Source organism: Dendrobates tinctorius, unplaced genomic scaffold (assembly GCF_039654945.1).
Source record: "Dendrobates tinctorius isolate UK_male_01 unplaced genomic scaffold, ASM3965494v1 ptg000251l, whole genome shotgun sequence".
Lineage (NCBI taxonomy): Eukaryota > Metazoa > Chordata > Amphibia > Anura > Dendrobatidae > Dendrobates > Dendrobates tinctorius.
Genome location: NW_027361918.1, coordinates 3,842,208 through 3,864,242, shown reverse-complemented (window position 1 = coordinate 3,864,242; position 22,035 = coordinate 3,842,208). Strand labels below are relative to the sequence as shown.

At 50.9% G+C, this 22,035-nt stretch overlaps 1 pseudogene; it reads left to right on the top strand.

Annotated features, from left to right (window-relative positions):
- LOC141065400 (large ribosomal subunit protein eL8 pseudogene) overlaps nucleotides 1–16,952 on the top strand; it is a 179,928-nt pseudogene extending 162,976 nt beyond the window's left edge.
- Nucleotides 16,953–22,035: the final 5,083 nt, after the last annotated feature.

The window sequence follows — 22,035 nt, the reverse complement described above, 5'->3', positions numbered from 1 at the left end:
CACGGAAGCGCATGACATAATCCACGATGGACACTTCTGTGGGGTTTGGCTCATCTTCCCAGGATTCTCTTATCAACCCAAGGGGTCCCCGGACTCGCCTGCCATACAGGAGCTCGAAGGGGGAGAACCCGGTCGAGGCCTGCGGAACTTCTCTGTAAGCGAACAGCAGGTGTGGGAGGTACCGCTCCCAGTCGCGCCCTTGGGTCTCAACCAGTATGCGGAGCATCTGTTTGAGGGTACCGTTGAAACGTTCACACAAACCATTAGTCTGTGGGTGATACGGACTCGATACCAGCTGCGTCACCTGCATTTTCTCACAGAGAGCCTCCATTAGGCGAGACATGAATTGGGGCCCTTGATCGGTAAGCATCTCCCTGGGAAATCCTACTCTTGAAAAGATGGTCACCAGTGCGTCAGCCACCTTATCTGCCCTGGTTGAAGACAGAGCTACTGCCTCTGGGTACCGGGTAGCGTAGTCTACCACGGTGAGAATGTATCGCTTTCCGGAGCTGCTGGGGACGGACAGCGGTCCTACAATGTCCACCGCGATTCTCTGGAAAGGCTCCTCTATCACCGGCAAAGGAATAAGGGGAGCCTTAAGAGCAGGCCCCGCCTTACCCACTTTTTGACAGGTGGTGCAGGAGCGGCAGTAGTGTGTTACATCTGTCCCCATCTTGGGCCAATAGAAGTGTTGAGACAGCCGTGCCTTTGTTTTGCTGATCCCCAAGTGTCCAGCGAGTGGAATCTCATGGGCAATCCGCAACAACTCGCTTCTGAACTGATAGGGGACGACCAGCTGTCTTTCCCTCAACCACTCCTTTTTAGGATCTCCGGGTACTGTCTCCCGGTACAACCTTCCTCGTTCCCAGAACACCCTCTCCTTATCAGGCTTGGAGGTGGGCGTCTCGGCGAGACCTCTCAATTTCTCCAGGCTGGCATCTGAGTGCAGAGCAGCCTGGAACTCCATGCTGGAGGCTGCCAGAAGTGACGTCAGGGTACCTCCTTTACTGGGACCCTCTGGAACCGGCTCTGGGTTCACCTCTGGTTCAGTCTCTCCTGTAGCAGCAGAGGGTCCAGAAGACAGTGCGTTACCTGCGATCTGGGCACTCTGACTGCGTGTGACAGCTGCTATGTATGCTGTCTCCCTGGGGATTTCTACAGACCCACCAGCCGGTGCTGCCCTGGGCTCTCCCTCCCCATCCACCCCCAACACTTTAGGAGCAGTGCTACTTATGGGCCAGTTACCTTCCTCGGTGGCACTGGTCAGCTGCATGGCATTACCTTCCTCATGGTCCCCATGCACCTCCCCATTCTCTTGAGCACCGTTGCTTGCTCCTGCCAGGGGTTCCTCAGCCGTCTCACTCCGCAGAGTGACGGGGCTGAGCACCTCGGTACCTGTGGACACATCTACCGTTTCAAAGAAAGGATTAACGTGTTCAGTCGGCACAGATACATCAACATCATCATTCCTAGGAAAAGAATGGTTATCAGTTTGCTTTGGTACATTCACATCAGCATCAGCATCATACCTTGGGAAAGAATGGTTGTTAGTTGCATCATTACTCATCAAGGCATTAGCAGGTAACACATTCAGTTTCCCATCATCAACATCATCAGGGTTAACGTTACCCTTATTATCAGTTTGGGGAAGGGTGTCAGGGACATAGTATGCAACCATCCTCCGCAAGTCAGTCCCCAATAAAACATCAGTGGGCAAATTTTCAGACACTCCCACCTCCCTCAACCCGCTCCCGGCACCCCAATCAAGAAAAACTCGTGCCACTGGCAAGGGACAACGGGTGCCTCCAATCCCGGTGACAGTCAGGGTTTTCCCCTCAACAAACTCTTCAGGGGCCGCCAGTCCAGGACGGATGAGGGTTCGTTCAGCCCCGGTGTCCTTGAGGCCTGTAGCAAGACGGGCCCCCACCTGAACAGGTTGAACGTTGTCGTCAGCCCTCCCAACCACACCTCCCACCAAAAGAACAGAGGCGTTGGGCCCAGGGGCCTTGGCTGGGGGGTTCTTCGGCCTATCCGGACAGGTGTAAGAGAAGTGACCAGGCCGCTTGCAGTGGTGACACAGGCGACTGTCAGTAGCCGGCCTGTTGTTGGCAACAGGGACAGGGCCTCCGGAGGGACGGCTAGCTGGGGCATTGGGGTTGGTTGCTGGCTTACCCCCTTTCCAGCCGGTGGCGACTGGCCTCCGCGTCTCGGGCTTCCGGTTGGCCTCGTGGTTGTCGGCGATCTGCGCCGCTTTGTCCGCGTTCGTTGGTTCGCGGTCCAGGATGAACTGTCGGACCTCAGCTGGGCAGAGATGCAGGAACTGGTCTTTGATCATCAGGTCCCGTAGCTGCTCAAAGGTTTCAACGGACAGTCCATGGATCCACTGGTCAAAGTGGGTCCTGAGTCCTTGCACCACATCACTGTAGCTATCATGTGGGCCACGTTGGAGGTGCCGGAACTTCTTTCGGTATACCTCAGGTGTCAGCCGGTATTTGGCGATCAGCGCCTGCTTTATGGCGTCATAGTCGTCATCGGCTTCTGGCGGAAGAGAAGCAAATGCCTCCAGGGCTTTGCCTTTTAGCCCTGGGGTCAAGTACCTTGCCCATTGGTCTCTAGGCAGCTGGTACTGTCTGCAGGCTTTCTCAAAGGCTCGCAGAAATGTGTCCAAGTCCCCATCCTTTTCCATCACGGGAAAATGCTCTGGCCGGGGTTTAGGAGTCTGGACGCTGCTGGGCTCACTGCTTCGGGCTGTGGGGGCATTCCCACCCCGCTGGAGTACCTCCAGTTCATGGGCCCTCTGCGCCTGGCGCTCGGCTCTCTCAGCCTCAGCTTGGCGCTCACGTTCGGCTTGGGCCTCCTGCCGATATTGCTGGATCAGCCTCACCCGCCCATCCCTGTCTTCGGCGGGGAGTTCGTCCAAGGCCATTTGCAGATAGGGGTCCATCCCGTTCTGGTTGAATGTGGGGCCAGCGCTCAGGAGTGGAGCCTCTGCTGCAGCCCCATGGCAACTTGGGCCAACTTCTGCGCTCGCTGGATTCTGGTCGTTGTCCAGCTGCACTAGAGCCGCGATCATTTGATCTTTGGTTCCGCCTGCGGCGTCTATGCCTCAGTACGTGCATAACCCAGCAAGGGTGTCCTTTTTCTGCTTCTGATACCACTCCACTGTCATCGCCGCCATGGTTGCCAAATAAAAGATAGAAAAAGAAAAACGAAGAAACGGGAGGGGGATACTTGCAAGTACACACTAATGTCTCAGGACTAGTAACCACTGAGTCTGTTCTCCAAAACCTATGATGCAGGATTCCCGCAGGAACCGTGCAGGTCTTTAGTGAGAGGAATGATTGCTCAAACCAAATCACTAATGCTCTAGGATTATCCCACCGCTCTGCCACCAATATGTGACGAACAGCCCACGGCCGTTCGTCCACTTACGGGCGACGACTAACGGGGGTCCCGCTGCCACCAAAACGCGACGGACAGCGGACCCTGTGTCACCACTATGTCACGATCCCACCACTGACACCGGTGTATCAGCGGACGGAGGGACGTGACACAATGCCGGCACACGGCTATCACAGGCGCAGTGGGGCTTATCTTAGTTATCCCACCACTGGCACCATGTGACAAAAATATCCAGCAAGCTAATCTCGCTCTACAATTTGCCGCAGGGGGAGTTTAATTTGGATGCCCCACCACTGCTATCAATCTTCCAAGTACTGCGGGGATTTGTGTATATCCCACTTTCTCAGTTCCACCTTGGAACTCGCAGCTCTCCGGCGCCCCCCTTACCCTCAGGTCAGTCAGGGAACTGCACCTAGGATAATTGGTCGCCGGACGGGCTGCCTGTTGTGAACCGGCAATTAGGCTTCTGCAGTAAGGGAATTATCAATGCTGTGGCCGCAGACCCTTATTCAGCAATATAAGACCCTTCTGTACTGCCAGCAAGCCGTACACAACGCGCTGCCACCAGTCACGGTTACTTAATTCACAGTGTTAAATTAAGAGGGTCCATGGCAAACCCCTTGAATTAGTAGCGATTATCTATCAAAGGCGTATAGTTCGAGTCTTAGAGCATAGAGACAGATCTAAATAATTATTTCATTTATTTTCCAAAAGAGGACAGTGATTACAGATAAAAGTTGCTATCAAATTGAGACATAAAATATGTACAGTACAGGTATAAAATAAAAGTGGAGAAAACAAAGAGATTACACTCACAGTTCCATATTGTTCCTTAGGCAGACCATGCGGCTAAGGTGGGTGGAGGCGGAGCTGCACTTCTCCGCTCATCTGGATCTTTCTAGCACGACGACTTGAGCTGTTCTGAGCTGGTTCTGCCAGGGAATGCCTTATAGACTTTCCTATGTGACATCACAGAGAGGTGCATTCTGGGTTGATCCCACCTCTCTTATCCAAGTTATGTTTTGGCTACAAAACTTAGATTAGCTATAACTTTATGGGAGAAGCTGGTATGGACTCATCAGTGGTTTCATGTTTCCCAGCGTAATGAGCCTATCAAGAAAACATCAAACATCTATGCGATATGACCATCCATTTGGGCGCAAATCCTATCTCATGTTCTGGACAGGGTAGAACTTCGAAACATACGCGGTCTCGAAGCTGGGACCGCTCAGGTTACAAAAATATGATTTTCATATCTCTAGGGTATTTGGTTCTTATGGTATAGTCTCTCATAGTTTTATTCATTTCAAACAAAGAAGTTTAGTTCCCGCACTTTTTTCTCTTTCAGCTGAGAGAAGCCAAATGGTGTGAGGAAGATGGTCTAGCTAATTAACATTCCTGCTCTTCCAGAGGAAGTGGCAGGGTTGATAAAACCTGGGGGGAAGGAATTCCTACTACTGACAGTTTACAATGTCCTAGGATGGAGGATTTGTTAGCACATTGCAACAGAAAACATATCTTCGGGCATTGTACATCACACCTCCCCCCTTAAGAGGGCGCTAAGGAGGCATTACCTCTCGGTAATCTGCCATGCGCACCTCAGCGGGTTCGCCCCGGCGGGACAACCCATCGGCATTGCCGTTTTCACTGCCCTTCCTGTGTTTTACAGTAAAATCGTACTGTTGAAGGGCAAGGCTCCAGCGGAGCAATCTTCCATTGGTTCCGGACACTGTGTGCAACCAGCTCAGAGGGTTGTGGTCAGTTACCACTGTGAAGGCGCGCCCGTACAGGTAGGGCTGCAAACGCTGCAGTGCCCACACCATGGCCAGACACTCCTTCTCGATGGTCGAGTATGCCACTTCCCTCGGCAAAAGTTTCCGGCTCAGGTACAACACGGGGTGCTCTTGGTCCCCCGAGTCGACCTGGCTAAGCACAGCACCGAGGCCAAACTCGCTGGCGTCGGTCTGTACCAGAAACGGGCGACTGCTGTCGACTGCTCTCAACACTGGAGAGTTGCACAGGGCTGCTTTCAAAGCTTGGAAAGCAGCCTCACAGTCATCTGTCCAGTTGACTGTTTGGGGTAGCCTCTGCTTGGTGAGGTCAGTCAAGGGTTTGGCAAGGGCGCTATAGTCCTGTACGAACCGCCTATAGTACCCTGCAGTGCCCAAGAAGGACTTCACCTGTTTCTTGGTCCTGGGGGTGGGCCAGGACACGATTGCGTCCACTTTTTCTGGCTCCGGGCTCATGGAACCCCCGCCTACCCGGTGCCCCAGGTAGTGGACCTTGTGCATGCCTATCTGGCACTTCCCCGGCTTGATGGTCAGGCCTGCCTGGTGAAGACGCTTGAGCACCTCCTGGAGGTGCTGAAGGTGTTCCTCCCAGGTGGAACTGAAGACGGCAATATCGTCTAAGTACGCCACCGCGTACTCCTCCAGTCCCCGAAGCAGGTGGTTGACCATCCGCTGGAAAGTGGCAGGGGCATTCTTCATGCCGAAGGGCATGACCGTGGACTCGTACAGTCCAAAGGGGGTGATAAAGGCGGATTTCTCCTGCGCCTCAGGGCTCAGGGGAATCTGCCAGTATCCCCGACTCAAATCCATGATGGATATGTAGTTGGCGTTTGTCAACCGCTCGAGCAGATCCTCGATGCGCGGCATTGGGTGGGCATCAGAGGTTGTGATGGCGTTAAGCCCCCTGTAGTCCACGCAGAACCGGGTGGTTCGATCCTTTTTAGGCACGAGGACTACAGGTGAAGCCCACGCACCTTTTGACCGTCGAATCACTCCCAGCCTTAACATCTCATCGACCTCTTGGCGCATGACTTGTTGCACCGTTTCAGAGATCCGATAAGGTGTTCGCCGTAATGGGGCATGATTCCCGGTGTCCACCTCATGAACCGCTAACTCCGTCCTCCCAGGACGGTTGGTGAACACGGGCCGGAAGAGTTCCAGGGTGGCCATCAACTGCAACCGCTGGGACACGGTGAGCGAACCACTTATCTCCATGTCCTCAATGGACCCATTGGCCTTGGCCTGGGCCAGCATGTCCAGGAGGGAATCTTCCTCCCCATCCTCTGGCAGATTGCAGACCGGTAGGACACATGCTTCACGTTCGTAGTGCGCCTTCAGCATGTTGACGTGAAAGGCCTTGCGCCTACCCCGAGCATGGTCAAGCGTGACCACGTAGGTGACCGGGTTGAGCTGTTGGTGGACGACGTACGGGCCTTCCCAGGCTGCCTGAAGCTTATCCGTTGGTACAGGGACCAACACCCATACCTTTTGACCCACCTGGTAGGTCCGCTCCCGGGCGTTCTGGTCGTACCAGTGCTTCTGGTCAGCCTGAGCCTGCGTCATGTTGTCATGCACCAACTGCGTCAAGGTCTGCATCTTGTCACGGAAGCGCATGACATAATCCACGATGGACACTTCTGTGGGGTTTGGCTCATCTTCCCAGGATTCTCTTATCAACCCAAGGGGTCCCCGGACTCGCCTGCCATACAGGAGCTCGAAGGGGGAGAACCCGGTCGAGGCCTGCGGAACTTCTCTGTAAGCGAACAGCAGGTGTGGGAGGTACCGCTCCCAGTCGCGCCCTTGGGTCTCAACCAGTATGCGGAGCATCTGTTTGAGGGTACCGTTGAAACGTTCACACAAACCATTAGTCTGTGGGTGATACGGACTCGATACCAGCTGCGTCACCTGCATTTTCTCACAGAGAGCCTCCATTAGGCGAGACATGAATTGGGGCCCTTGATCGGTAAGCATCTCCCTGGGAAATCCTACTCTTGAAAAGATGGTCACCAGTGCGTCAGCCACCTTATCTGCCCTGGTTGAAGACAGAGCTACTGCCTCTGGGTACCGGGTAGCGTAGTCTACCACGGTGAGAATGTATCGCTTTCCGGAGCTGCTGGGGACGGACAGCGGTCCTACAATGTCCACCGCGATTCTCTGGAAAGGCTCCTCTATCACCGGCAAAGGAATAAGGGGAGCCTTAAGAGCGTCCACCGCTGCATCGCCTTGTGGCGCGGACATTCTCTCCCCCCCCAGTTAACGTTAGCTAGGGTCGGGGGTTGTGTGAGCTCACCGGCGGCCACTTCGCAGGCCCAATGCTCCGGGCTGTAGGCCTCAGCTCCTCCTCTTCTCGCGCACTGTCCTCTCTTCCCGCGCGGCACTTCAATGCTTCGCGCTCTGTGGCACACTCCGCCCACGAAGGCCGTCCCTCTTTCTTCCCGCGCCCGCCAAGCAGCGTGGCAATGGCGGCAATTGGCGCCAATTTCACATACAGTCTTTTTCACAAACACAGTCTATGGCACACAGGACCAGGGGGGTACCGGGCTCCATAATCCTGTTCGTGAGGCTAAAAATTGGGTCGCCCTCCCACGGCTGTGGGGTACTCGGTACCGGTCCGGTGTCAGGTGGATGTGTCACAGCAGCGGTGACCCGGTCTGTGGCCCTGGGCACCCAAGTAGCGGGGAATGTAGTTAATGGAATAGTTTGTGACGCCACCTGTGATGTTCGACAAGTGAGATGTGAAGCCGACGCTGCATGCAGATCCTCTGGGGCTGGTGGTGTGTTGCAGCCTAGATGGTGTAACTCCCCACAGGTGAAGCTGTAGCCCCAAGGCAGTGTAGATGTGGTTGGCAATGGATGTAGCAGTGCCGATAGGGTAGGAAGCAGACAAGACACAGCGGGGTGCAATTTCTGTACCTTTACTTGGTAACTGCAGTCCAGGGTCCTGATTACAGATGGTAACGGAGCAGGCTAGCCTGGAAGCAACTCAGGGATTCTCTCTCACAGACGGGCTGTGCAGTCTCCTTCCTAGCGCCTTGTGGTGTGAAGCACTCCAGTACTTAGTTACTCTAGAGTTCCTCCTGTCAGATGTTCTCAAGAACCTTACTTGCACGGCAGACAGCTGTAGCCTATCTCGGGGACTCCTCTCTTCTGAGTCCCGGCTCTCTATCCAAGCTGCTGTTGTGCCTCAAGTCTTAGATGGGAGTACGGCATTTACAGCCTCTGTGAGAATCATGTGGGAATAGTGGATGAGGGCAGGTATATCTCGCCCAGATTCCTTTCCTATGTGGCCTAGTCTGGTCAGTATCGCACGGAGGAGACCGGGGAAGAGGAGGAGGCTGACAGCCGTCCACCTCCCCGTTTGCTGGATTTAGAAGTTCAGAAAGATGACTTCCAAAGCGAGCAAATAAAGGATCCTACCCTTTCTCAGGCTAGGACAAATGTAAAAGTGATAAATGGGGTACCCGTAGAACCTGGCTCTAGGCTGGCATATCCTTACATGGTTCTGGAGAATGATTTACTCTATCAGATAGAGAAAAAGGGGGAAGATACGGTGCAACTATTAGTCGTGCCAAAACCCTACCGGCGGCAGGTGCTGGACCTGGCCCACGGACATGTGATGGGAGGTCACCTGGGAGTCCAGAAAACCACCGAAAGGATATTACACTGTTTTGTTTGGCCAGGCATGCATCACGATATCCGTGTATATTGTGAGTCTTGTCCTGACTGCCAAGCCTCTGCACCTAAGCCCCGGTTCTGTAGCCCTTTGGTACCCCTACCTATTATTGAAGTCCCGTTTGAGAGGATTGGGATGGATTTAGTTGGGCCCCTTCCACGGTCTGCACGTGGACACCAACATATCCTGGTCATCTTGGATTATGCCACTCGTTACCCGGAGGCCATCCCTTTGCGTAACACGGCCACCAAGACGATTGCCAAGGAACTGGTGCATGTGTTTAGTCGGGTCGGTATACCAAAACAGATACGCACCGCCCAGGGGTACAGATGGGAAATGCAGATGCCCTGTCCCGAGTGCACTGTTTGGCGGGTGTCATTGCTCGACCGGAGTGGTCTGAGCAGAAGGGGGGGATATGTGAGAATCATGTGGGAATAGTGGATGAGGGCAGGTATATCTTGCCCAGATTCCTTTCCTATGTGGCCTAGTCTGGTCAGTATCGCACCTGCTTGCTAATGAATAATGGGAGGTGGATATAAAAGGATGCCAGGTGGTTGTGTGAGTGTCTCAGCCTGGGAACACAGAGAGCTTGTCTGTGTGAGAGACACACGTGAGTGGAAGCAGTGCCCACTGCAACTGTGGTTTGGCTGGACGGGAGAAGCCCGCCAGTTGGTAGTTAGGTTGTCCATTGTTTAGTTAGTGCCGGACAGGCAAGGATTTGTTTTATGTTTTATTTCCTTTTTTGCATTGCTTTCACCGTTAATAAACCTGACCCAGGGTCAGTTTCACCCGAATCCCAGCTCTGCGCCTGAGTTTCATGCTGAACGCACGTGACCTTTGACCCCAGCAAAGCCGATCCTGGAGTGTTTTATCACACCTCCTACCCCTCTGGTATCTGTTGCAGGACCTTTAGTAGCCATACAACCATGGAGACCAGGCTCCAGTTCATGCGCTCTCAAGCTGAGGGAGCTCGCCTTCTGCAGCTCAACCTCCAGCTTCTCCTTACACGTCTGCACACTTCATCCTCCGCAGACTAACTAACCACTCCTTCCTCTTGGCCCTCAGAGAGCACTCCTCCCCTTAATCCTGGTTCAGAGTTCCCCCTGCTGGCCTGGAGTGGAACTGTGTTGCATGTATGGATTGACTGCGAGAGAGACCCATCATTGCCTCCAAGCCTGGCATTACCCTCCCCTGGAGGAAGGCAAAGCCAGTGTGACGACCATACTCCTGGGGGCACCACAGATAATAAACGTCAAATGCCTGAATCCTGCTTATACAGGTATTATACACATGATCAGATTTTTAAATACATAAGTTAAGACTGCTCTGAGATTGGTATACCTTCACGTTTGGTAGAGCGGCTTAGTATACATTTTTTTGCAAACAAGTATCAACTAAATTCCCTGATTTGTTATCATCTTATGGTGGAAAATAAGTATTTGGTCACCTAAAAACATGCAAGATTTCTGGCTCTCACAGACCTGTATCTTCTTTAAGAGTCTCCTCTGTCCTCCACTCATTACCTGTATTAATGGCTCCTGTTTGCACTTGTTATCAGTATAAAAGACATCTGTCCACAACCTCAAACAGTCAGACTCCAATATGGTGAAGACCAAAGAGCTGTCGAAGGACACCAGAAACAAAATTGTAGCCCTGCACCAGGCTGCGAAGACTGAATCTGCAATAGGCAAGCAGCTTGGTGTGATGAAATCAACTGTGGGAGCAATAATAATAAAATGGAAGGCCTACAAGACCACTGATAATCTCCCTCGATCTGGGAACTTGTGGCAGCATACCGTTCTGGTGTTATTGAGGGATCTTGGCAGTGACTGATAGGAGGTATATATATATATATATTCCCGGCCTGGGACTGGTGATATATATACCGCCCTCACTGTAGAGTGCCTCAATAACCAGTGCGTAACAGGGCAACCTCTCCGGCGACTACTTATCCTAGGTGCACTTCCCTGACTGACCTGAGGGTAAGGGGGGGGCGCCAAAGAGTTGTGATTGTGTAAACTCCATCACAGATTGACTGCGGGGGGGGATCTCTGTATCCCCGGCTCTCATTTCGTCACAAGTGGTGGCAGCGGTGGGATCGAGATAATAGTGTGTGTGGGACCCCTACTCCCAGGCACTAAAAACTAACAGTGGTAGCTTTTGCTACCGGCCTACATCCGGTAAGTCATGTCCGCTTTGTAAGATGCACACCAATTCCCCCCCCCCCAAGTTTGGGGGAAAAAAGTGTGTCTTAAGAGCAAAAAATACGTTATGTTTTTACTGTTTTCATCTTGAAGGTGTGAACCTTCAGCAACTTGTTCAGTTTCTTTAAATTTATGATTGTTCTGAATGTTCCATCTGGCTTTTTGGCTTTTTCCTCAGGAACAGAGGGAAGTAGAACACTTTGTTTTTTCCCGGTGAGGGACCTGTTGAACGACTGCCTTCCCTATGAGACCCAGAACCTCCTGCTGTAAGGCTAGTTGATCTTCATCAGAAAATCTCTGGGGTGTCATTATGAAATTTGGATGGGGAGGAGAGTGGAAGTGAAGTTTTAGACCCGATTTTATTAGGCCTAAGATCAAAGAGCTGATGAATATTCTTTCCCAGGCCAGGATAAAGAGAGATAGCCTTCCCTCAATCAGGGTAAAAACTTCATTGGGACGATTTCTTGTTGTCATTGGGGGGCCTGTTGAACAAGAACCCCTTGGTCTTACCCATTCTATCCTCCCACGTATCCTGGTTCCTGGGGGGCTTCCTCCGGATAAATTTCCTACTCCAAAAGGATTTCCTATAAGCGGGATTGGAGAGGGTAGGAAAGCGTTTCTTTTTTCCCCCCAATTTATCCAAAATATCATCAAGTGTAGGGCCGAACAAGAACTTGCCCTCACAATAAATGGAGCAAAGTCTTGACTTTGCATAGAGATCTCCTGGCCAACACTTGAGCCACAGGATTCGCCGAGCTGCATTAGAGAAGACAGCCGATCTGGCTGCTAGCCTGACTGAATCCGCTGATGCATCAGTCAAGAAAGCAGCAGTTCCTCTCATTACAGGGATGGAGTCCAGTATAGTGTCCCTACAGGTTTTCTCTCGGTTGTGATTCCAGTTGGTCTAGCCAGACCATCAGAGACCTGGCCATACAAGTGGCAGCTACCGCAGGTTATAGCCCTGCCCCGGCGGCCTCCCATGAACCCTTCAGGAAGATATCCACTTTTTTGTCCCATGGGATCCTTCAATACCCCCATGTCCACGAAGGCAAGGGAACATTTTTTGGAAGCCTTGGCAATTGCCACGTCTAATTTTGGCCCCTTCTCCCAAAATGAACATGCTGGGTCATTGAATGGTTTCTCTTTGGGGATAAAAGGCACTTTCTCTCTGGTTTCGTCCACTCTTTTTTAATTAGCAATTGGATTTTCTCATTTAGAGGGAAAGATATCCTCTTTTTTTGTTCTAGTCTGCCAAACATAATGTCCTGAACTGATCTTTTTGGACAAGGGTCTACCAGCCCCTTGGTGGCCCTGACTGCTTCAACAAGGTAATCTATTACCTCTACGGGGAAACAGCTCCCGCCTCCCAGATGAAGATGATGAACTGGACGTATCCGAGTCCCTATCTTCATCCCCTGAACCGCTAGACCTGGACTCCAGCCAAGACAAGACAGTCTGTAGAGAAGTTTCATGGCAGAGTGATGCAAGTATTCCAAGATTTGGGCTTCACTATTCATAATCAGATACACAGGCAAATGCTGACACAGGCCTTTGTGCATGGACTAAGAGAACTAATCAGGAAACTACTGATAGTAGCCAGGTCTGAGTACAGATCAATAGCAATGGATACCCTTCTCAGAGTAGCCAAAGGGATTGAATCTCAACCAGGACTGCAGAAGACAGCCCCCCCTTATGGTGGCCACTGATGTGGAAGAGCAACCGCCCCGCAGAGACAGAAGATCTGTCAAGTGTTACAACTATGGCAAATTTGGCCATTTCCAGAACCAGTGCAGAGCACCCCCACAACCCAAGATTTTGCACAGCGGAACAGGCCAAACAAGTAACACAGAAAGCAGTGAAGAGCCCTGTCCATAGAACAGGGACAAGCCAGGTCCGCAAGGCACCAAGTTCCTAACATGTAAAACCCCACCGGTGGGACCAATACCCCAAATTACCCTGAAAGTGAATGGAGTTGTCAGATCTTTTCTTGTGGACACTGGTGCAGCCAGAAGTGTGATGAGACATGTGAAACTCCCCGACCCCACCTTCCTATAAGAATCCTCTGTGTCTTGCATGGGGATTGATGATCAAGTCAGACATTCCCAGCTTACAAAGCCCCTGAGCGTGTGGACACAGCCAGGACACTCCATCCTGTCCCAGTTTGTGGCTTCAAGGACCTGTCCACTCAACCTGCTGGGGGAGCAGACCTACTGCAGGAGCTGAAGGTAACCATAGTGTTCCAGGAAGATGGGATCATGACACTTTCTTCACCCCTGACCCAAGAAGAATCAATCATGCTGGCAGCCCTACAGGAGCCTCAAACAACCGATGCAAGCCTACCCAAGGAGGTGCTGGACATAGCACCAGAAAGCCTATGGTCCAAAATACCCCAGGATGTGGGGAGACTTCAAGTTGCGCCAGTGCGGGTGTCACTCAAGTCTGGAACTCCGTACCCTCGTAAGACCCAGTATCCCCTGTCCATCACTCAGAATCAAGCCATCTCTGACCAACTGAAAGTCTAAGGGAACCCGCTGTTCGAGAAACGGCCTAAGGACTTTGCCATTGGCCAGGATATAACCCAAGAGGGACCTTACCCGCTTCGTGAAATGACTGCGCAACATCTGGCTCCAGCGCCAGAGGTCCATCTTGTACAAGATTTTGAAGGTACTCCCTGCAATCAACCAGTTAATCCAGGCCCTGGACTGGAAGACAGCCTCTCAGCTTTTCAAACTGGGGCACAAATACTGACCTGAGACCAAGCTGGAGGAAAAAGAAATGGCTGCTGGCCCGTGCTGAGCAGAAAGCAGCAGGTAAAGGAAGACGTCCCAACAAAGAGACCCCCTGTGATCAGAGGAGGTGTTAACACAGTGACCACCTTGGTGGAGAACAAGAAAGCCCAGCTGAACATCATCTCTCATGTTGTGAATCCCAGTAAACGGCTCGTTTTCCTGCCGACAGATGGGAGTCCCCTACTGCATAGAGAAGGGCAAGGCTAGACTGGGCCGCCACATCCATAGGAATCATTATGCAATCCCCGCTTTCCACGGTCAAGAAAGAGACTGTGAAAGGAGAACCAGCCGAGTTCAGAATGGTGCGTGACTTGAGGGCCGTGAACGAGGCCACGGTATTTGAAACCCCTGTTCTGTCCTCACTGAATGAGACAGACGTCATTGCAGCTTATACAGGCAGCTAAACCGCTATACCAGGGTCTAATAAGGAGACAGGTTGAATCTGTGCTTTATTGAAAGCTATGGTATATTGGCGTGGTGAAACTACAAGTAAAGCATATAAATACACTCAGTCAATTCAGGGTACATAGGAATACATAATATACATAACATAAATTACCTGCACTAATAGCTAACCAGGGGAGAACTAACTAAGCAGGCTAATATGAGACAGGAATTTGATACAGGAAACATAAGTACATACCAGTGATGCTGTCACAAGGGGAGAAGAGAAATGAGATGCTTCCAGAATGCAGGCAGAAGGAAAATGGTGGACTGGAGGGAAAATGGGGGCTGAACTAACCATAATCCTTTGCAGAAGGCTACCAGGGTGAATTGCAACCTTACCGGAATGCATTGCAAATGGAGGGTATGGCAAAATGAAAGCAAAACACACAATAACATTGTGGTTATGACTCTGGTCACTAGATGGAGCCAGAAAACACTGTAAACATTAACAAGCAGATAATGAGGTATTATGAATTAAATGTCAGAGACAGAACAACCCCAATTGTGCCAAATCTGCACCCTCTGCTCTCAAATATGCCAGCCACAACAACAGTGATCGACCTGTCCAGTGCTTTCTTTAGTGCCTTCACCCGGACGACCAGTTCCCGTTTGCCTTCATGCACCAGGAGGTGCAGTACACATGGACAGTAATGCCCCAGGGGGGCCCAGAAAGGCCCTTCACAGTTCGCCAAAGCAATGTCCTCCATCCTCATCAACTGGATTGCAGAACATTCAGAAGTCACTCTTCTACAGTACGTGGATGACCTTCTCCTTTGTGCAGCTGACATCAATACCTGCACAGCCCCTTCCTTGTCTCTCCTACTCAACCTGGTGGAGCAGCAATTTGAGGTCTCGAAAAAATGAAGTCCAGTGGTGTCAGAAGCGAGTTACGCTCCTGGGACACTGTACTGCTCACCAAACGAAACACTTGACAGATGACCGGAAGGCCACAGTGGAGCAGATGACTCCCCCAACAACTCCAAAGATACTGCAGGCCTTCCTTGGTCTAGTTTTGTATTGCAGAACTTGGATCCCTGATGCTTCAGTCTTAATGCAGACTCTGTACGATTGAATCAACGCAACCCCGTTCCTCCTGTCGGATGCAGCCTTCTTCTCGTTCAGGAAACTGAAAGACTCCATAGTCTCCGCGCCAGCACTAGGCCTCCCTGACTAAGTGAAGCCATTCCGTCTTTACCTGATGGAAAAAGAAGGTCATGTTACTGGTTGTCGTGACACAGATCCAGAGGAAAACAGAGACCTCTAGGCTACTTCTCAGCCTGCCTGGATCCAGTTGCAAGGGGGGACCCCTCTTGCATGAGGTCAGTGTTTGCAGTGCACACCCTCCTGGACAAGACTGGTGACATCATCTTTGGACATCCACTGGAGATACAGGCTCCGCACGATATCTCAGCAATTCTAAAATCAAACCTTGACAAAAATTGTCACCATTTCCACATGCACCGTCCTTAACTCGGCCACCTTACTCCCACGGGGGGATGGCGACAAGGACTCTTCAGAACAAAATCCGCAGGATACCTTTCACAAGGATCTGGATTTGCTCCGGACTGACAACCATGATTGTTTCAGCATCATGCTACAGGTAATAGCAGGATTGCCCAATGTGGTGGATGAGACACTGACCAACCCAGGGTTGATGCTCTACGTAGATGGCACCAGATTTTCAGATGATGAAGGAAGATTCCACATGGGATGTGCAGTGACCAGCAATCAAGAAGTCGTGTGGTCTAGAAGTCTGCCGCCTAGCCGGTCAGCCCAGGAAGCAGAACTGATAGCGCTGACGAAGGCCTGCCAGATCGTGAAAGACAAAGCTGCAAACATCTAAACCGATTCAAGGTACTCGCATGGCATAGCACATGACTTTGGACCCATCTGGGATGCGAGGGACTTCATGACAGTAAGAGGGACAATCGTGAAGCATCATGGAGCCATCAGAGACGTGCTGGATGCACTCCAACTTCCAAAAGTGGTGGCAGTGTTAAAGGTTAAGGCACAAGGAAAAACCGAACACAGTAGAGGCACTGGGCAATAATATGGCAGTCAAAGAAGCAGCTAAAGGAAAATGATATGGAGAGGTGGAAGAGGTGGTAGAGCTGGACGGCTACTACATGACGACTGAGGACAAGAGACCTGACAAAATGACGTCCTGGGATCTGTTCAAGAAGTTGCAGGACCAGGCTCCGAAGGAGAAGGAAAGCTGGATGCTGAAGGGAGGAACACATGAAGAAGGAAGGGTATACACAATGGAGTTCAAATCCTGTCTACCTCGAAGAATGTACCCAATGGTGGTTCAATGGGCACATGGGCCCACACACAGATGAATGATCTGATTGGTGCTTACTGGCTTACTCCAGGGATTTCCACCCTTACTGCCAAATTTACCAGCAGCTTCTTGACCTGCAGCAAATTCAACCCTGGACGAGTGGAGAAGGTTCCCCCACATCATCTGGCCAGACCACTATACTCCTTCCAGATGATTCAGATAGACCACATCCAGATGCCGCCAAGTGGAGGATTAGAATATGCCCTAGTGGTCATGGATGTGTTCTCAGGATGGCCAAAAGCTTTTCCAGTGAGGAACCAGTCGGCAAAAACTACTGCAAAGAAGCTGCTCTTAGAGATATTATGAAGATGTGGGGTTCCAGAAGTGATAGAGTGTGATCAGGGACCCGCATTCACCGCAATCTTGACACGAGAGATTTGGTCAGCAGTAGGGTCAGATTTAGGCCTACACATTCCCTACCATTCCCAAAGTAGCGGGAAAATAGAAAGACTAAATGGGACACTTAATAACAGGATGCTGAAAGTTGCCCAAGAGACAAACAAACCATGGCATTAGACACTCCCAATCTCACTGTTTAGTGTAAGGCACACTCACTCCCAGAGGCCCAGAAAACCTGTAGCCATATGAAATTTTATTTGGGTTTAGTCCCAGGTTAGGGGTATCCTTCCCTCAGCAGTTGACTATGCAATATAATACCTTGCCTGCTTATGTATTGAACTCACCAAGAAACTTGCTAATGTCCATTCTCGAGTTTTTTTCTTCATTGCCAGAACCAGATTCGGTACCTGGTACGCACTCCCAGAAGTCAGGAGATTGGGTGTTAGTGAAAAAGTTGTAAGGAGACCACTCGATCCCAGACTTGATGGTCCTTTCCAAGTGCTGCTGATGACACCATCCTCTGTGAAACTGGATGGAGGACCTACTTGGATACACGCATCGCAAGAAAGCTCCCATACCAGAAGATAAACCCAAGCCAGAATGATTCTGTGGATGCCCTACCTGACCAAATGAATAACCTACCTGATGAAGAATACACACCACTGATTACACATACTGTTGACTAAGAAACTATGATTGCAATGAAACCCCGTTAGGGACAGATCTCCTGACCGCCCATTTGCAAAAGTCTGTACGGAGGGGGGTGTATGCATTAGGCATGTGTCAGCCCACTGGCAGCTTAAATGAGTTCCAGCGCTTTGAGACAAGTGATATCTAAGGGGGGATTGTGATGGAAATATATGTTTCTCATGTAGATCTCACTTGCATGTATACTACTATACATTCACAGCTAACATGTACCCTTTAACCAATTGCTTAGAATGACCTAATAACACCGTGAAACAGTCCAGTGCAAATAATAATAATAATCTTTATTTATATAGTGCCAACATATTCCGCAGCGTTTTACAGTTTAACAGTTTCAAAACACAAGTCATAAGTAACAACATTAACAATACAATAATTAAAGCAAAATAAGATGAAATAAGACGACCCTGCTCGTGAGAGCTTACAATCTACAATGGGGTGGGGGAGATACAGAGTACAGGGGTGTATTTACAGTGGTGTATTTATAATGATGGTCCAGCCATCTTGAGGGAGTGAAAGATGGATGGAGATAGTAAATGGGCTACACACGCACGCTTACACATAGAATGACTTTGATTAGTGAACGTGATAAGCCGCTCTGAACAAATGTGTTTTGAGGGAGCGCCTAAAACTGTGCAAATTGTGGTTAGTCCTAATTTCTTGGGGTAGAGCATTCTAGAGGATAGGAGCAGCATGGGAGAAGTCTTGGAGTCGGGAGTGTGAGGTACGGATTAGTGCTGAGGTTAGTCGAAAGTCGTTTGCGGAGCGCAGCGATCGGCTAGGCCGATAGACGGGAATGAGGGAGGAGATGTAGGGGGTGCCGCACTGTGGAGAGCTTTGTGGGTGAGAACAAGTAATTTGAATAGGATCCTATAATGAATGGGCAGCCAATGTAAGGACTGGCGAAGAGCGGACGCGTCCGAGTACCGATTAGCCAGATGGACAACCCTGGCTGCTGCATTAAGTATGGACTGGAGAGGGGATAGTCGAGAGACGGGGAGGCCAATTAATAGAGCGTTGCAGTAATCCAGCCGGGAGTGGATCAATGCTATAGTGAGGGTTTTTGTTGTTTCCATGGTAAGAAAAGGGCGGATTCTAGAGATGTTCTTTAGGTGTAAGTGGCAAGAGTGGGCAAGAGATTGTATATGGGATGTGAAGGAGAGATTGGTGTCATACATAACACCCAGACAGCACGCCTGCTGCCGGGGTGTTATTGAGGTGCCACACACGGAAAGGGAAATGTCAGATTTAGGGAGGTTAGTATACGGCGGAAGCAGAAGTTGAGTTTTGGAGAGGTTGAGTTTCAGATATAGAGTGGACATGATATTGGAGACTGTGGACAGTCACTGGCGTTCTGTAGTACAGCGGGGGAAAGGTCGGGGAATGACGTGTATAGTTGTGTGTCATCAGCATAAAGATGGTACTGAAAGCCAAATCTGCTGATGGTCTGTCCAATTGGGGCTGTGTAGAGAGAGAAGAGAAGGGGGCCAAGGACTGAGCCCTGAGGTACCCCGACAGCAAGAGGAAGAGGAGATGAAGTGGAGCCAGAGAACAAAACACTGAAGGAGCGGTCAGAGAGATAGGAAGAGAACCAGGAGAGAGCAGTGTCCTTAATGCCTAGTGACTGGAGCCTAGAGAGTAGGAGATGGTGGTCAACAGTATCGAAAGCTGCAGATAGGTCAAGAAGAATGAGCAGAGAGTGGTCACCGTCACATTTTGCTGTCAGAAGGTCATTGGTCACTTTGAGGAGTGCAGTTTCAGTCGAATGTAGGGGGCGGAAGCCGGACTGTGAAGGGTCTACAAGGGAGTGAGTGGAGAGGTAACGGGTAAGGCTAGTTTCACATTTGCGCTTTTGAGCGCAGTGACGGCCTGCGCACGGCTGCCGCTAAGCCCCGCCCCCTGCCGCGCCTCCGCCGGTAGCTCCGCCTACCGGTGCATGACGCTGCATGCGTCCTGCGTCCTCTATTTTTATCACTGGGGCCGCAGGCCGTGCGCAGTATGCGTTTGGCGGCGCATGCGTCCTTTTCACGGTGCGCCGACCAGCGCCAAACGCAACCTGCTGCAGTTTGGTTGCGCTTGGCGCACCGTGAAAAGGACGAATGCGCCGCCAAACGCATACTGCGCACGGCCTGCGCCCCCAGTGATAAAGATAGAGGACGCAGGACGCAGGCAGCGTCATGCGCCGGTAGGCGGAGCTACCGGCTGAGGCGTGGCAGGGGGCGGGGCTTAGCGGCGGCCGTGCGCAGGCCGTCACTGCGCTCAAAAGCGCAAATGTGAAACTAGCCTTAGGCGGGAGTAGACAAGGCGCTCCAAAAGTTTAGAGATGAAGGGGAGATTGGAGACTGGTCAGTAGTTGTTTGTGCAGGATGGGTCGAGAGCGGGTTTCTTTAGTAATGGAGTAACGATGGCATGTTTGAAGGAGGATGGGAAAATACCCAAGGAGAGGGAGAGATTAAAGATTGTAGTTAGGTGGGTTGTGACGACTGGAGAGAGAGACTGGAGATGTGAGGGTATGGGATCGGTAGTGCATGTAGTGGGACGAGAAGAAGAGAGGAGTCTAGAGACTTCTTCTTCTGTGATGGGATCAAATGTGGAAAGTGAGCCAGGGGAGATGCAGGATGGGATGGGAGTCACAGCACTTGGTGGTTGGGAGCAGATTTCCTGACGGATATTATCTATTTTTTCTGTAAAGTGGGAGGCCAGGTCATCAGCACAAATGTCTGTGATAGGGGCTTGTGCTTTTGGCCTGAGGAGGGAGTGAAGTGTCAAAAAGATTCTTGAGGTTGTTGGCTAGTGAGGAGATCAGGGTAGTGAAGTAGGTCTGTTTGGCGAAGTGAAGGGCAGCGTTATAGGCTCTTAACATAAATTTGAAGTGGATGAAGTCTTCTGGTGTGCGGGTTTTTCTCCATAGGCGTTCAGCACTCCTAGAGCATCGCTGGAGAAGTTTAGTTTGCGATGTGAGCCAAGGCTGTTTTACTCTGTGCTTGGAGGTTCTGAGGGTGAGGGGAGCTACTTGGTCATCAAGGGTGCTTCTAAGAGTGTCATTGTAGTGATGAACAGCCAGATTAGGACAGGAAAAAGAGATTGGGGACAGTGATGAGTGTAGGGAATCAGAAAGTGTCTGAGGGTTAATGGCTTGTAGATTTCTGACTGTGTGGTAGGTAGGAGTGAGCTGGGATGGGCGAGGATTTGTGAGCGTGAAGGAGAGAATGTTGTGGTCAGAGAGTGGAAGCGGTGAGTTATTTAGGTGGGAGATTGAGCAGAGCCGGACAAAGACCAGATCAAGGGTGTTACCGTCCTTGTGTGTCTCAGAGGCTGAAAGCTGTGAGAGGCCTAGAGAGGTGGTTAGTGATAGAAGCTGGGATGCAGATGTGGAAGTAGGGCTGTTAATGGGGATATTGAAGTCTCCCAGGATAAGGGTTGGAAGTTCTGAGGACATGAAGTGCGGCAGCCAGGCTGAAAAGTGGTCAAGGAAGTGGGTGGGTGAGCCTGGGGGCCGGTATATGACCGCTACCCTGAGGGAGTGGGGACGAAAGAGCCTGATGGTGTGGACCTCAAAAGAAGGGAATAAGAGTGATGGAACTGGGGGGATGACCTGGAAAGTGCATTGTGGGGACAGGAGTATGCCGACTCCACCACCATGTCTGTTTGTGGGTCTCGGGGAGTGCGAGAATTGTAAGCCACCGTAGGAAATGGCAGCAGGAGAGGTCAGAATCCTGAATCGAGGTTTCAGTGAGGGCCAACAGATTAAGAGAGTTGTTCAGAAAGTAGTTGTGTAGGAAAGGAAGCTTGTTACAAGCAGGCCGTGGATTCCAGAGGGCACAATTAAAAGATTGAGATGAGGGAGTGCAAGTAATATTAATAAGATTATTATGGTTTCGATATGAGGTAGGGTAGGGGTTGGGGGAGATGTCACCTGAAATCAGTAGGATTAGGAAGAAAAAGAGCAAATAGTTGTTGGAATTGTAGGTAGTTTTTTTCTGCGATGTGTTTGGGCAAGATGGGCTGAGGTTTCTCAGGAAGGTGAGGAGTGCATGGGAGCTGTACATGGTGTCATGATCTGAATTTGATCTGACAGTTTTAAAAGCAGAGTGAACTTTTTTTCCTTTTGGCAAGTTGCCAAAGTGACTTGACTGTCCCCGGTGGTGGTTAGTGGTATCGCACTTTAGGTTTAATGCGCACATAATTATGAATCAGGTGTGGGGCTCTATAAATGAGTCTCAGGGTGTGTAATCACGGCTGGTGATATTTATTCATTCATTGATTCTGAGTGTCTGGTGGAAGGATGGAGCTGAGGAGGAGTCCTGCGCAGCTTAGCCAGGGGGGGAACGTGTGTCAGCTA